The following is a 17892-nucleotide window of genomic DNA, read 5'->3' on the forward strand; positions in this document are numbered from 1 at the left end:
ATGTAAGTCCATGGATAAGATTTTCCCACACTCCTCACATCACCATTCTGAAAGTCCAGCCTCCCTCAGAACCTTAAGAGTGGGTATTTGAGGTGCCTTGGAAAGACATCATTATTTATCTTCATCCATCAGTTAACCCATCACCACATATATGAGCGCCAAGGAGAATAAGAGTTCTGAGAAGTAGGAGCATAATAATAATAACAATAAATAACATGCTTGAGAGCCACAAAGTCTAGAATACACTGATGGTAGCTAAAACAAACGAAGCTGACTCACAGTTGCCAACTGGACCAATTCAGTGGCAAATAGAGCCTGCTGATGAGTTGACAGGAACACCGTTTTCCTGGTCACCAGGTGATGTGTTGAAGAGTAAGGTACACAGTGGTGAATTTTTACTCTCTTAGAAACTGTTTTGGTACAGCTACTTTTAGTAGAAGTTGAGCCTGGAGAGATATGAGAAGATTCTGTAGATCAGTGCTTCTCAAACTTTACCTTGTACATGAATCACTAGGGATTCCATTCAAGTACAGATTCTGATTCACTTGGTCTGGGGTCTGGCTAAGAATCTGCCTTTCTAGCAAACTCCCAAATGAAGCCAGTATTCTTGGTGTCAGGGAGCTTACTTTGAGTAGCAAGAATTTAGAGCCCTTGGCATGGAATCCACTAGATGAGCAGATGGAGAGATGAGGAACGGATGGGACTGTGAGAAGAGAGGACAGGTGTGGATCTTGTTGAGACAAGCAAGATGTGGAAGACTTTCCTCCTTATCATGTAGAATCCCTTCCTCTATACTTGGCAAGTTGTTGAGATTGTTGTTCAGTCGCTAAGGCATGTCCAACTCTGCAACCCCGTGGCCTGCAGCAGGCCAGGCTTCCCTGTCCTTCACTATCTCCCGGAGTTTGCTTAAACTCATATCCATTGAGTCAGTGACGCCATCCAACCACGTCATCCTCTGTTGCCCCCTTTTCTTCTTACCTTTAGCCTTTCCTAGCATCAGGGTCTTTTCCAGTGAGTCACCTCTTCGCATCAGGTAGCCAAAATATTGGAGCTTCAGCATCAGTCCTTCCAGTGAATATTCGGGACTGGTTTTCCTTAGGATTGACTGGTTTGATCTCTTTGCTGTCCAAGGGACTATCAAGAATCTTCTCCTGCACCACAGTTTGAAAGCATGAATTCTTCAGCACTCAGCCTGCTTTATGGTTAAACTCTCACATCCATACATGACTACTGCAAAGACCATAGCTTTGACTATAGAGACCTGTACAACAGAGCAACCCACGTAGCCCTGCATCACATAAGCTGCTTCCTGTACACAGACAGTGGGCAGCACTTGTTAATTAGATGAACTGGTTAAGTAGGCCTAGGTTGGTTAAATGAGCTCTTGATACATTAGATACCATATAAACTACTTCAATACCAAAGAAATCTAACTAGAAAGCCTAGGTGGCCTGACCTTTGTGATCTGTCACTTAATCTTCCAGGACTCTGCTTATCTTCTTGTCCAGTAGTTAGTTTATCCAGTCCTGTGAGTCCAGCACTCTCAAGAAGATGTTGGCTCCCCTATGTTTATTCAGTACTGTTATCTCACCTTGTTACTCAACCACCCTGGGCTTCACTCCCCCAAAACACAGTGAAACCAATCTACTGGCACAGGTTGCATAAGGGAAAGTACAGCCTTTGTTGCAGGCCAGGCAAGGAGAACCAGCAGCTCATGCTGAGAAGACCCCAGCTCTCCAGCTGCTTTCACCAGAAGGTTTTTTAACAACAGTGTGAGGCAAAGGGTCTCAGGGTGCATGACCACCTTGTGCTCAATTCTCTGATCCATTGATGGCGAGGTAACAGGGTGATGTTTTCAGGAATCTCAGTCATGAGCCTCCTGGTTTCAGCAGGTCTGGGTTATACATTCTTGTGGCCAGCATGTAGTTAACTTTTTCTACATGGTGGAGTTTTAGTAACTGCAAGACAAGTCAAGGACATATTTCAGAATATTATATAAAGCCCTTGAGAAGAAACTGAAGGTGTTTTAATGGCTAAACCATTATTTGTTCTTTTCTGTTTTCATTTGTTTCTGTATATTCTGATTTCTCTGATTAAATTTGCTGTAAGCTTCCTTAAAATCAAGAGGTGGGAGGGCACACCGAGATCTAGCCCCAGAAATGCCCCTCAGAGCAGTGCTTGACTTCCACATGAGCTTCAATTTCAGTTTTCTGGCTGCCTGCAAGGTATTTCCACTTGCACATCTAATAGGCGTCTGAGACTTACATGACATGCCTTCCCACATCCTTTTCATCTCCCCGCGAATGTCCCCAGATTAATTAATAGCAACACTTCAACCCAGGTGATTAAGTGAAAAAACTGGAATGGAGATTATTTCCCACCATTTCCCATTTTTCTCCTCTATCCCATAAGCAAATCTTATCTCCTAGTCCAAAATCCATCGGGAACGTGCAAAGGTCTCTTCCTCAGCGACCACTCTATTTCCAGCCACCACTGTCTCTCTGCCCTGCTACCATGTCTCCTAACTTGTCTCCCAGCCTCAACTCACCCTCACTCACCTACTTTGTTTAAAGGAGCTGAAATCACTGGCTTAACATTCGGGGAGTCTTATTTTATTTTTTATTCAGAAACAAAAATTTGACCTTAACCTTGACCACATATTTTTCAGCCCTTCTCCTGAGGTAGTTTGAGTTTTCTGGTATGATTACTTTAATGGAAGAAAGGGTACAATGGAAGGGGGGAAAATGTGTGTGTGTGTGTGTGAGAGAGAGAAAGAGAGGGAGAGAGTTGCACCATAAAAATTGCTGAGTGCCAAAGAATTGATGCTTTCGAACTGTGGTGCTGGAGAAGACTCTTGACAGTACTCAATGGACATGAAGTTGAGCAAACTCTGGGAGATGGTGAAGGACAAGGAAGCCTGGCGTGCTGTAGTCTGTGGAGTTAACAAAGCTGGACATGACTTACAGACTGAACAACAACATATATGATGGATGTTTTTTAAGGGCAATATGCATGACTAACATGGTGAGCTAGGATGTCACTCCTGTGTCTATAGGAAAGTCAGCCTATGGCTTAGTTACCAGTATCATTGTTGTCCAGTGATATGACGGACCCTGCCATAGCTGTTTAGGACCCAAGGTGCTACTCAGAAGCAACAAACTTTAACATTTGCATAAACTATTGAGCTAAAAGTTTTCAGGTAAGGTTGAAGACTCCTTTATTTTACTCCCTGTCCAATCTCATTCTTCACTTCTCCCTAAAAGACAACCAGTATTTTGAATGCTGTACTAGTTTATATATATATATATATATATATATATATATATATATCATTTTACCATGTACCCACATAGACTAGTGTCTCAGACGGCCCACCCCACCCTCTTCACCTACTTTGTTCATGGGGGTCCTGTGTTTTCCAGGATCTCAGGAACCCCTTCTCCATCCCTCTGCAGAGATCCTGAGCTATATATGGATCAGACCTGGGTAGCCAAGAAAGATTCCTGGATACCTGTTTCAAAGTTTAAAAGATGAGAGAGCTGCACACAAAAATCAAACAGAGAGACCTTTATTTATTGAGGAACCAAATAACTTTATGTGAAGAACTAGTAAAACTGCAAGAAAAAAACTTAGGTGAACTTTTTCTGCAAGGGCAACACTGTGGTCTGCATGGCAGGCAGGGTGACCTTGGCAGTCACCCGGGACTCGGGGGAAAGTCCAGTCCAGGCTCGTTCCTCCTTGTCACTGGTGTCCAGGGTGAGCTTGTCAAAAGTGTACTCTGCCAGACCACCTTCTGGCGCCCCCATCTTGCGCACGTTGGTGAGATGGTCCCCCAGGTCCTTGATGAGCTCAAGCTGCTGGTCCAAGTGGCGCGTCTCCAGGAAGTGGCACAGGTGGGCGTCGCTGCTCTCGGTGGCCAGGTGGTGCAGGTCGAGCAGGCTCTGGCTGACTCTCTTCTCCAGGTGCAGGGCGTCCTGCGTGGCTTGGAGGCCGCTCTCTGGCTCTTGGGTCTTGGGCATCCTGGTGTCCAGGAAGGAGACACGGCCCCCACGCTGGTTCTGCAGGAACATCAGGCTCTCAGCTGTCTCGCTGTGCTCCTGGGAGCGGAGCAGGAAGAAGTGGAGAAGTGCTCCAGGGCCATGTCGTGGTGGTGGTGCAGGGAGCAGACCCTGGCCAGGCACTGGAAGGAGGCATGGAACTCCAGGGCAGCGCGGCTGTTGGCCATGGCCTCGCACTCGGGGCGGTAGTGGTAGCGCGCCTGCAGGCCGCTGTGGGCAACATGGCGGGCAGCGGCAGGACCATCCGGAAGGCGTCTCGGATGAGGGAGGTGCAGCGGGGGCAGCAGCCGGGTGGGCAGCAGCGGGTGCGGAGGTGCTGGCCGCCTCCTCGAAGCCTTCTCACGATGACCCATGACGGCGGCCAGAGGCGGGCTCTGGGCCCCAGGGCAGGTGGCTGGGTGCGGGCTCTGGGATGGACAGGAAATGGTGACCGTTAGTGCAGGGTGAGCGCCTGGGCTTTGGGTCCCTTAAGGAAGAGGTCACCGGGTGGGCGGGGCCTGTGGGCAGGGCAAGAGCACTGAGTCCAAGTTCCATCAAAGCCTGGGTGAGGCACGAATGCTTTGACCTGAGCACCTGATGCCTATTAAGTTTTAAATTTTGCATTAATAATAATTTGAAAGAACTTTTTCTCGTTGTCTAATTCAGCATCCTCCAACATTTTTGAAACTTGGGACTGGTTTCCTGGAGGACAATTTTTCTCTTGGAGGGAGAGTATGTTTTCAGGATTATTCTCCTAAGGAGAGTACAACCTAGATCCCTCAGGTGCACAATTCACAGTAGGGTCTGTTCTCCTTTGAGAATCTAATGCCACTGCTGATGTGACAGGAGGTAGCACCCATGTGACAATATGAGCGATCAGAATCGAGTGTCAATACAGGTGAAGGTTTATGTGCCCACCACTCACTTGTTGCTGTGTGGAGCCATTCCCAACAGGGTGCTGGGGAGACCTGCTCTGATTGTTTTCTTCTATAGTATGTTTCCTTATTTGAAGGTTTAATGGTATTCTCTTCAGCTTTATATATCTGGGGGTTTTGCTCCAGAAATGGTTTGTTTTATTCATCATGATCTTCTCTTTTACTTGCATACCTTTCTTCATGTAAACTTAGGAATAAAGGGCTCATTTGATTTGCCTGGCTAATTAGCATGGATCAGCTCTAGAGCTAGGATGCCTATTTCATGTACAGTCTCAATTGTATTGGAGGGCAGAGTGTGTCAGTTATTCAGTGACCTTCTTTCTCCTTTGGGGAATGCATGGCATGGAGAACTCAGGTAGGCTAAGGACCCTCACTGTCACCCATTGATACCTACCTAAGTGGCTATAGAGTCATCCACGGTATGAAACAGCATCTGGGCTGCTGTCTGTAGTGAGGGGTGAAAGATAACTGTGGAATTTGATACTGATAGATCCAATACCAGGAGAGTTGGCTTGTTCCTTCCCCTGACTGCTTTTAGCCATGCAGGCTAATTGAGGAAAACTGTCCAAAAAGCTTTTGGTTTTTGTATTGCCTCCAGGATGCAGGAGAAAGGGCCCCCATATTTCCAAAGGTAAGCTTAGTGGGCCCAGAATGTTAAATGTTTTACACTGTTCTCTCTTCCAAATGCGAGGAAAATGGTTACATTCAATTCTCAGGAGTGAAGCAAAACTTTAGAAAAATCACAGAAGGGAGAAAGGCTGGAGGGGACACTCCAGCCATTTCTTTGACTTAGCTCTTATGGCAACTGCACTGCCCTTCTATGTCATATTCCAGACCAGATCTCCAGGATCTGTAATGTTAATGTTGATTGATTGATCTTTTTATTCGTCTGTCCATCCATCCAACTATCTATGCATCTATCTGTACGAAGTCTTAGTTGCAGTACGTGGGATCTTAGATTTTTGTTGTGCCGTGGAGGATCTCTAGTGACATGCAAAGTCTTACTGGTTGCAGCATGTGGGATCTAGTTCCCTGAGGAAGAGTCAAACCCTGGCCGCCTACATTTGGAACTTGGAGCCTTAACTAGTGAACCACCAGGGAAGTCCTAGGATCTGTAATGTTAAACCCATACCTTTTGAATTTCTTGTTAGGGGTTTGAGTGAATAATTTGTGCTGAGGAAAAAGAATCATAAAAAATGAGTTTGTACTTTGTGGCTAATTGCTTCTGGGTGTATGATGACATGGATATAAAATATTATATCCTTCTAATTATATAAATGTTACGAAGGAAAGCTGGGGGTGGGGGAAGCATTCGTGGAACATGCTTTCCTTGTTCTTTGCCATTGCTGGGCTGATTGTAAGTTAAACTCTTTGAATATTGAAAACTGTAAATCTTCATAGGCTTCCATAGTTGCTTAGTGGTAAAAAACAAACAAACAAACAAAACCAAAAAAAACAACCTTCCTGCCAATGCAGGAGATACAGGAAATGAACAGGTTTGATCCCTGGGTTGAGAATATCCCCTGGAGGAGGAAATGGCCACCTGCTCCAGTATTCTTACCTGGGAAATCCCGTGGATAGAGGAGCCTGGCGGGCTCAGTCCATGGGGTCACAAAGAGTTGGACATAACTTAGTGACTAAACAGCAATACATCTTGATAAGTGATGGTTTTTGCCTATTGGGATCTCTGGAAAAAGGGAGGCAACATGAAAGAGAAGCAGTCTCCAACTGGAGATACAATTTTAGAGTTTTTAAATACAGTTTTTAATTTTTTAAATTAATTTCATTGAAATATAGTTGATTTACAATGTTTTGTTAGTTCCAGGTGATGAGCACAATGATTTATTTATATACATACACATATCCACTTTTTTAGATTATTTTCTCATGTAGGTTATCACAGAGTTTTGAGTAGAGTTCCCTGTACTATACAGTAGAGCCTTGTTGGTTATCTCTCTTATGTAGTATATAGTGTGTGTATGTTCATCCCAGTCTCCTGACTTATCCCTGTCCCCCACATTTCCCTTTTGGTAACCATAAGTTTGTTTTTATATATGTAAGTCTCTTTCTGTTTTGAGAATAAGTTAATTTGTACCTTTTTTAAGAAAAAAATAAGATTCTACATATGAATGATAACATATGACATTTATCTAGGTTCATCTTTGTTGCTGCAAATGGCATTATTTTGTTCTTTTGTTTTCTGACCGAGTAATATATTTCATTGTGGGCTTCCCTGTTGGCTCAGCCTTAAAGAATCAGCCAGCCAATGCAGGAGACATGGATTTGATCCCTGGGTGGAGAAGATCCCTTGAACAAGGAAATGGCAACCCACTCCAGGATTTGTGCCTGGGAAATCCAATGGACAGAGGAGCTTGGCAGGCTACAGTCCATGGGGTCGTAAAGAGTCTTTACATGAGTTAGCAACTAAAAACAATGGCAACAACAATATTTCATTGTATATATGTACCACATCTTCTCTATCCATTCTTCTGTTGATGGATATTTAGGTTGCTTCCATGTCATGGCTGTTAGGTTGCTTCCATGTCCTGCTTCAGTGAACAATGAGGTGCATGTGTCCTTTTGGATTATGGCTTTCTCCAGTGCCTGCTCAGGAGTGGGACTGCTGGATCATATGGTAGTTCCTACCTTAAGTTTTTAAGGAACCTTCATACTGTTCTCCATAGTGGCTATACCATTTACATTCCCACGAACAGTGTAGGGGGTTTCTCTTCTCTCTGTACCCTTTCTAGCATTTGTTGTGTGTATACTTTTTGTTCACGGCCATTTGGGTGATGGCCATTTTTGTTGAAGGCCAGTATGAGGTCAAAATGGTCAATACTACCTCCTTGTAGTTTTGATTTGCATTTATCTGATATTTAGTGGTGAGCATCTTTTCATGCGCTTTGTGATTTTTGGCCATCTATATGTCTTCTTTGAAGAAATGTCAATTTAGATCTTCTGCTCATTGTTTGCTTTTTTGACATATAGCTGCATGAGCTGATTGTATATTTTGGAGATTAGTCTCTTGTTGCTCACTTCATTTGAAAATATTTTACCCTATTCTGTGCGCTGCCTTTTAAAAATTTTTTGATGATTTCCTTTGCCCTGCAGAAACTTATAAGTTTAATTAATTAATAAGCCCTGCAGAAACTTATAAACTCTTTGTTTATTTTGATTTTTATTATTCTAGAAAGTGGATCAAAAAATATATTACTGTGAGTTATGTCATAGAGTGTTCTGCCTATGTTTTCCTGGAAGAGTTATATAGTGTCCAGTCTTACATTTAGGTCTTTGATCCATTTCAAGTTTATTTTTGTGTATGATGTTAGAGAATGTTTTAATGTAATTCTTTTATATGTAGCTGTCCAGTTTTCCTTGGAACCGCATATTGAAGATGCTGTCTTTTCTACATTGTATATTCTTGCCTCCTTTGTGGTAAATAAATTGACCATAGCTGTGTGAGTTTAAATGAAGTTTTCAGTTGTTAGTGAGCTCTTACGAAATCAGAAGTCTGACACTTAAAAGTTGATTTTCTCGCCTGGCAAGTCGATTTTTTAGTGGGTCAGTTTCAACTGTAAGACTGATAAGCAAGTGTACTTAGGAAAACTCTGCCATTGTAGTGTAACAATAGCCAGGTGTAACAGCACCCCAGTGACAGGCTGTCATCAAATGAGCATGGCCGTGTTCCAATACAATTGTATTTAGGGCTGTTGAAATTTGAATTTTAGAAAAATTTTTTTTTAAAAAAAAATTACTGCTCTTTTAACATTTTCCAATCATTTGGAAATACAAAATTCATTTTCAGCTTGTGGGCTGTACATAAATAGACGGCGGGTCAGATTCAGGTTGTAAGCCATTGTTTGCTAACCTCTGTTTCAGAAAACATGTATACTTTTAAAACTGTAGAAATGAATTACTACAACCAAATAAAAATTTACAATTGAAACTGACTGATGAATGTAGTAAAGAATCACAGATGGGACATCATCATGCAGCTTAATATACTCCACACGGTTCCAAATCCTTATCTGACTCTCGGTTTATATACAGCTGTGTCAATACCAGTTGCTGCTGGAGAATTTGTTCTCAAATTGAAAAATTATCCCACAAGATTTAAGGCCTACCAAGTCACAAAAAATAGAGTCTAACTCAGTGGGCTTTTCTGTAGAGTGAGACACAGTTCTAGATAAATATTGAGATTGCTGTAATAAATTTGTTTGCAGGAAGAAAGGAAGACATATGTAATTGTGTTAAATCATTTCATGATAATTGCTTGACATTTGTGATTTATCGAGTTTATAGTTTTGAATTGTATATGATTTGATGTTCAATAGTTTCATTTGTGAATTTTATCGAGAATGACTTTGCCTTTTTTTTTGTATTTATTATGACTTGAGAAATAAGTACTACAGTGATAACCAAATAACTCAAAATGGATCAACAGGCCTAGTGGTAAAGCACAAAATTGGAGGTATTCTTACCTCTCCAGACTGGAAAAGGTGCTAAAATTAGGAGATTCACTGTTACGAAAGCATGTGGAGAGAAAGCCAAGGTGTCCCTGTGCAACAGAGAGAAGATGAAACAAAGGAATGTCACAAGGATTCCAAATCCTATATGCAGGAAACAGGCTACAACTACTCAGATACAAACATATGCTACCCTTTAAGAAAAATGAAGAATAGCTTTAAGAGAAGAATCTTGGGCTTGGAGCATGGAGCCTTCAGCACAGAAGGGGAAATCTTGACCCACAAAAAATTCCTCCTAGGCCTGGCAGCCTAATGAAATATCCATACTGGGCTTTGAAATCGCCTGGAATCAGTGACCTCTTTGTTCTTCTGTTTTTTGTTTTTGTTTTTTTTTTCCATTTTGAAATAGGAATGTCTAAAGCTCTTAGACTTGATTTGTTCCAGCACTGTTTTTTGAAAAGACGTAACCTGTTTTCTGGGCTTCCCTGGTGGCTTAATGGTAAAGAATCTACCTGCCAATATAGGAGACACAGGTTTGATCCCTGGTCTGGGAAGATCCCCTGGAGAAGGAAACTGCAGCCCATTCCAGCATTCTTGCTGGGGAAATCCCATGGACAGAGGAGCCTGGTAGGCTACAGTCCATGGGGTCGCAAAAGAGTCAAGAACAGCTAAACAACAACTTGTTTTCTAGTTTTACAGGTATAGAGATGGACAAGAATGTTGTTCTAAGATGGATCATACGCAGAGTCTCACTCTCTGATTTACATAATGCTGATAATTAGATTTTGAACTTCTAAACTCATATTTATATGAAATTTTGGACTTGTTTTACACTGTAAAGGATTAAGATTCAATGGGATGTTGGGATGGATGAATGTATTTTGCATGTGGGGTAAATGTGAATTTTGGGGGCCAGAGGGAAGAAAGACTATGGTAAGCTGAAAAACACACTACCAAAAAATATTTACATATGAATCTCTTAAACCCATGAAGGTAATCTTATATGGCAAAACTAAGACTGTCTTTAGATGTGGTTACTTTTAATATCTTGAGATGGGAATATTATGCTGGATTATCTAGGTGGGCTCTAAATGCAGTCACACACAACCACTTAAGAGGGAGATAGAGTTTTCACACTCAGAGAGGAAAATGTAATGGGCAGATAGAACAAAGATTTGAAGATGATGGCCTTAAAGACTGGAGGGATGCAGGCAGAAGCCAAGGAAAGCTAGCAGCAAACAGAAAGTGGAAGGAGAAAGGAAGATTCTCCCCTGGATCCTCCGGAGGATATGTATCATATCTGACACTTTGATTTGGGCCGAATGAACATATTTTGGTGCTTCTGGCCTCCAGACCTCTAAGAGAATAAGTATGTGGTTTTTGTTTTATGGTGGGAGTGGGGCGGGCGGTCATCAATTCAAGGCAATTTGTTACCACAGCCCTGGGAGATTATTTAAAGTAGAAGCAATCTAAATGCCCATCAAATGACTAATGGATATAAAAAATATGATATAACCATCTAACAAAATATTATTAATAAAAAAATAAAGTAATAATATGTTCTGCAAAATGAATGGACCTTGAAAATATGCTAGGTGAAAGAAGCCAAAAAGGAACAGATTGTACAGTTCCATTCCTATGCAATGTACAGAACAGACAAATCTGTAATACACAGAAAGCAAATTAGTAATTGGCTAAGATCAGGCAGGTAGGGATATTGGGAAATGCTAGCTAAGTGGAGTGGAGGGACAGTGAAGATATTCTAAAATTTATGATGGATGTATAACTATGGATATACTAAAGGTTCTTGGATATAAATTCAGAGGGTGAATTATATGGTATATGAATCATACCACAGTAAATTCATTTTTTCCAAAGAAGGCTCTACAGTGTGCTGAGAAAAAGGCATGAAATTACATTGAGAAAGACAAGTCCCATGAACTTCAGTGTCAAGCTGGAGACCTAGGAGTGCTGACGGTATAGTTCCAGTTCAAGTCCAAAGGCCTCAGTTCCAGTGTAAGGGTCAGCAATCTCAATACCCAGTAGAAGCTAGTGTTTCAGTTCAAGTCCAAAAGAAAGAAAAATCCCCCCTCATTTAAAGAAGGGTCAGCCGTTTTGTTCTAGTCAGACTTTCAATTGATTGGATGAGGCTCACCACCATTAGGGAAGTCAGTCTGTTTTCTTTATTTATTCTACTGATTCAAAGGTTAATCTTATCCAGAAACACCCTCAGGAACACACTCATAATAATATTTGCCCAAATATCTGGGCATCCCTTGGTCCAGTCAAGTTGACAAATAAAATTAAACATTATGTAAGTCCTTTATCACAGATACATATTGTAATGTTTTTCCCATTTGCAGTGTCTTTTAGTTTTTAATTTTAATCATCTATTTGATCACCTTTTTTCTTTTCACTTGTGTGTTTTTAAGATCAGCATGTTCATTCCTGCAAAAATAAGGCAGTAGCCTTTTCCCAATAGCCTTGGGAAATGCTAGCTAAGTGGAATAAGGTTGATGTGGGGGACAGAGAAAATATTCCAAAATTCATTATAATACATTTTTTGGGGGGATTTTGAGAGAAATTACGTTGAATCTGTGAATTCTTTGGGGGGCTTTAACATATTTACAATATTAAATATTCCCATAAATGAACAACAGATGTCTCCTCACTCGTGTTGATCTAGTTTAAATTATTTTAGCAATGTTTGTGGTTTTCACCGTAAAAGTCTTGCATCTTCTTGGCTAAACTTATTCTTAAGTATTTTCTTCTTCCTGATGCTCTTAGTGGAGTTGTTTTCTTAATTTCATTTTCAGATTATTCATTGATCAGGTATACAATAGAATTTAGTTTTGTGTGTTGAAGCTGTGCTCTGCAATTTTTCTGAACTTATTACTCCTAATTTGTTTTTTTCCTTTGGGATTCTCTTTGTATAAGGTTGTGTCATCTGTGAATAATTTTACTCCTTCCATTTCAATTAGAATGTCTTTTTCTCCTTGCCTACATGCTAAAGCTAGAATGTTTGGTTCAATGGAAATAGCAAAAGCAGGCATCCTTTTCTTTTTCCTGACCTTAAAGGGGAAGCTCTCGTTCTTTCACCTTTGAGTATGGTGTTAGCTTTGAGTTTTTCAAAACTGCCCTTTATCATATTGAGGAAGTTCCCTTTTCTTTATAGCTTGTGGAATGTTTTAATGATGAAATGGTATTTGATTTTGCCAAATATTTTTGTGTGTCTGTTGAAATGATTGTGTGCTTTTTCTCATAATCATTCTGTTAATAAGATTAGTTGATTTTTGTGTATAGAACCAACCTGGCATTCCTAGGGAAAATTCTACTTGGCCACGATATATAATACTTTTAATATGCTGCTGCATTCAGTTTGCCAATACTCTTTGAGTGTTTTATATCTGTACTCATAGGGGATATTGTTCTATACTTTTCTTTTGACATCAGTATCTGACTTTGGTATCAGTTAATACTGATCTTATTGAATAAGTTAAGAAGTGTTCCTTTTATTTTTTGTAAGAATTTAGGAAGAATTAGTATTCTTTATTTTTTTTACTTTTTTAAAATTTTGATTTATTTGTTTTAATTGGAGGCTAATTACTTTACAATATTGCAGTGGTTTTAGCCATACATTGACATGAATCAGCCATGGGTGTACATGTCTTCCCCATCCTAAACCCCTGTCCCACCTCCCTCCCCATCCCATCCCTCTGGGTCATCCCAGTGCACCAGTTCTGAGCACCTGCTTGCCTGCATCGAACCTGGACTGGCGATCTGTTTCACATATGATAATATACATGTTTCAATGCTATTCTCTCAGATCATCCCACCCTCACCTTCTCCCACAGAGTCCAAAACACTGTTCTATACATCTGTGTCTCTTTTGTTTCTTTTGCATTTATCTCTGCCCTAATTTTCATGATTTCTTTCCTTCTGCTAACCCTGGGGTTCTTCATTTCTTCCTTTCCTAGTTGCTTTTGGTGTACAGTTAGGTTATTTATTTGACTTTTTTCTTGTTTCTTGAGGTAAGCCTGTATTGCTATGAACCTTCCCCTTAGCACTGCTTTTACAGTTTCCCATAGATTTTGGGTTGTTGTATTTTCATTCATTTCTATGCATACTTTTATTTCTTTTTTGATTTCTTCTATGATTTGTTGGTTATTCAGAAGCGTGTTGTTTAGCCTCCAGATGTTGGAATTTTTAATAGTTTTTTTTTTTTTTCCTGTAATTGACAGCTAATCTTACTGCATTGTGGTCAGAAAAGATGATTGGAATGATTTCAATTTTTTTGAATTTACCAAGGCTAGATTTTATGGCTCAGGATCTGATCTATCCTGGAGAAGGTTCCGTGTGCACTTGAGAAAAAGGTGAAATTCATGGTTTTATAGTGAAATGTCCTATAGATATCAGTTATGTCTAACTGGTCCGTTGTGTCATTTAAGGTTTGTGTTTCCTTGTTAATTTTCTGTTTAGTTGATCTATCCATAGGTGTGAGTGGGGTATTAAAGTCTCCCACTATTATTGTGTTATTGTTAATTTCCCCTTTCATACTTGTTAGCATTTGTCTTACATGTTGCGGTGCTCCTAGGTTGGAAGCATATTTGTTTATACTTGTTACATATTCTTCTTGGATTGATCCCTTGATCATTATGTAGTGTCCTTCTTTGTCTCTTTTCACAGCCTTTATTTTAAAGTCTATTTCATCTGATATGAGTATTGCTACTCCTGCTTTTTTTTGGTCTCCATTTCTGTGAAATATCTTTTTCCAGCCCTTCACTTTCTTCTTTAAATGTTAGATAGGATTCATCCTGGACTTTTCTTTGTTGAGAAGGTATTTATTACTGATTCAATTTCTTTACTTGTTATTGGTCTTTGCAGATTATTTCTTAAGTTTTGGTAGTTTTTGTGTCTAGCAATTTGTTTCAACTAGGTTATCACATTTCTTGACACAATTTTTCTTTGCATTTTTATATATTTTATTTTTTGTAAAATCAGTAGTAATGTCCCCATATTCATTCCAGGTTTCAGTTCCTTGTTTTACTTCTTTAGTATAACCTAAAGCTTGTTACTGGAGAAGGCGATGGCACCCCACTCCAGTACTCTTGCCTGGGAAATCCCATGGATGGAGGAGCCTGGTGGGCTGCAGTCCATGGGGTCGCTAAGAGTCGGACACAACTGAGCGACTTCACTTTCACTTTTCACTTTCATGCATTGGAGAAGGAAATGGCAACCCACTCCAGTGTTCTTGCCTGGAGAATCCCAGGGACAGGGGAGCCTGGTGGGCTGCTGTCTATAGGGTCGCACAGAGTCAGACACGACTGAAGTGACTTAGCATAGCATAGCATAGCAAAGCTTGTTACTGTTGTTGATATTTTTAAGGAAAGAACTATCAGTTTCATTGATTTGCTACTTTGTTTTCCCATTCTCTACTTCATATATCTCCATTCTAATCATTTTTATTTCCTTCTTTGTGCTAGTTCGTCTAGTTTCTTAAGATGTAAAGTAATATTTGAAATCTTTCTTTATAAGTTGAGGCTCTTATAGTAATAAATATTCCTCTAAGCAAGGCTTTACATGCATCCCTTTCAATTAAGTAATTAGTAACAAGGGAAGACTTACTTCTGCTCTTTATTTTCTGTGTATCTTATTTTTGTTCCTCGTTCCCTCTATTGGTAACTTCTTTCAAGTTTGATTTTTTTGTAGTGAACCATTCTGATTCCCTCTCATTCATTTTCTGTGTATATTCTTATTTACTTTTTAAATGATTACTGTGCAGATTGCATGTAATATCTTCAGTGTAGAGCAATGTGTTTTGAATTAGTAGTAAATTAGTTTCAGGTGTACAAAGTATGCCACTACACAGCTCCATACTTCCCCCTTTATGTTGTTGTCAGAAATTATATATTAAATATATATATATATAGTGTTCCCATTAGTTTACATTAATGACAAATATTTATGACTTTTTAAATATCCTAGATGATAAAAGAGGAGTTCTCAGTGAAATATACAATAATAGTGACTTTTATATTTATTTATGTAGTTACTTTTAACAATATTCTTTATTTCTTCATATGAGTTCTTGTTACTATCTATAAATAAACAAATAAAGATATACTCAGCTCCATTAGTAATTATAGAAATTTTTAAAAAATCACAATAAAGTACTACTTAGGACCTAGTAGAATGGCTATGATTTAAAGTAAATAGGCAGGTTTGTGTATTGCCAAAACATTACAGAAATTGGACCTTCACACATTGCTAATGGAAATGAGAAATTATGTGGACACTTTGGAAAACAGAATTGCAGTTTCTTTTTTTTTTAATTTTTTTAATTGAAGGATAATTGCTTTACAGAATTTTGTTGTTTTCTGTCAAACCTCAACATGAATCAGCCATAAGGATACCTGTGTCCCCTCCTTCTTGAACCTCCCTCCCATCTCCCTCCCCATCCCACCCCTCTTGATTGATACAGAGCCCCTGTTTGCATTCCCTGAGATATACAGCAAATTGCCATTGGTTATCTGTTTTACATAGGGTAATGTAAGTTTCCGTGTTACTCTCTCCATACATCTCACCCTCTCCTCCTCTCTCCCTGTGTCCATCAGTCTATTTTTTATGTCAGTTTCTCCGTTGTTGCCCTGCATAAATTGTTCAGTACCATCTTTCTAGATTCCATATATATGTGTTAGTATATTTATCTTTCTCTTTCTGACTTCACTCTGTATAGGCTCTAGGTTCATCCACCTCATTAGAACTGACTCAAATGTGTTCCTTTTTATGGCTGAGTAATATTACATGGTGTATATGTACCACAACTTCTTTATACAGTCATCTGTCAATGGACATCTAGGTGGCTTCCATGTTCTAGCTATTGTAAATAGTGCTGCAGTGAACAATGTGTCTTTTTCAATTTTGGTTTCCTCAGGGTCGGAATTCCCTAGTGGCTCAGATGGTAAAGAATATGCCTGCCATATGGGAGACCCAGGTTCGATCCCTGGGTCCAGAAGATCCCCTGCAGAAGGATATGGCAACCCCTCCAATATTCTTGCCTGGGAAATCCCATCGTCATGAACTCCTCCGTCCATGGGGTCACAAAGAGTCGGACACAACTGAATGACTTCACTTCACTTTCTTTCCTCAGGGTATATGCCTAAGCATGGGATTGCTGGGTATTATGGTGGTTTTATTCCTAGTTTTTAAAGAAATCTTGATACCATTTTCCATAGTGGCTGTATCAATTTGCATCCCCACCAGTAGTGCAAGAGGGTTCCCTTTTCTCCACACCCTCTCCAGCATTTATTGTTTGAAGACTTTTTGATGATGGCCATTCTGACCTGTGTGAGGTGATACATCATGTAGTTTTGATTTGCATTTCTCTGATAATGAGCAATGTTGACCATCTTTTCATGTGTTTTTTACCCATCTGTATGTCTTCTTTGGAGAAATGTCTGTTTAGGTCTTTTTAGCATTTTTTGATTGTGTTGTTTGTTTTTCTGGTATTGAGTTGTATGAGCTGCTTGTATATTTTGGAAATTAATCCTTTGTCAGTTGTTTCATTGGCTATTATTTTCTCCCATTCTGAGAAAATCGGTTGTCTTTTCACTTTTCACCTTGTTTATAGTTTCCTTTGCTGTGTAAAAGCTTTTAATTTTAACTAGGTCCCACTTGTTTATGTTTATTTAGATTGGCAGTTTCTCATGAAGTTAAATATATGTTTACCATATGCCATTGCAATATCAGTCCTAAAGTATCTTGCCAGGAGAAGTTAAAACATTCTTTTTAAATTTGTATATGAATGTTCACAGTAGCAATATTCCCTAAAGACTATAAGTAAAACAACTCGAATGTCTTCCAACTGGTGTATGAGCAGAAGTAGCATATCTATGGAGTAGAATAGTATTCAGCAATAAAAACGAATGAAGTAGCAACATGTAACCCAGGTAAACCGCAAAAACACTATGCCTAATGAAAGAAATCCAACAGAAAAGTTTGCGTATTGTATGTTTCCATTTATAGTAAATTTCTTGAAAAGGCAGATGTCTAGAAACCAAAACTAAACCAGTATTTACCAGGGTCTATCTGGGGATAGTATTACAGAGAGACTGTAAATGGGCATGAGGTACCTGGGGTGTAATGAAAATATTCCAAAATTAGTTGTGATGATGGTTGTACAGCTCTGTAAATATATTAAAGTCATTGAATTGGGTGATTTCAGCATCACTATCAAAGTAAGAAACCCCAAGGACATGTCTCTCCATAGAAACACCCATTGGATAGAGACGATTGGGAGCCTGGGAACAGTGACAATGAATAATTCATAATAAATGTTTTTATATACTTCAATTTCTGAATCTTATGGATGTTTTCCTACTTCTAAAACTTAACACAAAGAAATTCACTCTTCCAGGGAAGGAAAAAAAGTACAGATAACTCTTTCAGGAAGCC

The 17892-nt window shown here is 39.6% G+C and overlaps 1 pseudogene; it reads right to left on the reverse strand.

The window, feature by feature from the left end:
* Positions 1-3559: 3559 nt before the first annotated feature.
* LOC102390453 lies at positions 3560-4411 on the reverse strand (annotated as a pseudogene).
* Positions 4412-17892: the final 13481 nt, after the last annotated feature.

The sequence above is a fragment of the Bubalus bubalis genome, chromosome X (genome assembly GCF_019923935.1).
Source record: "Bubalus bubalis isolate 160015118507 breed Murrah chromosome X, NDDB_SH_1, whole genome shotgun sequence".
Taxonomy (NCBI): domain Eukaryota; kingdom Metazoa; phylum Chordata; class Mammalia; order Artiodactyla; family Bovidae; genus Bubalus; species Bubalus bubalis.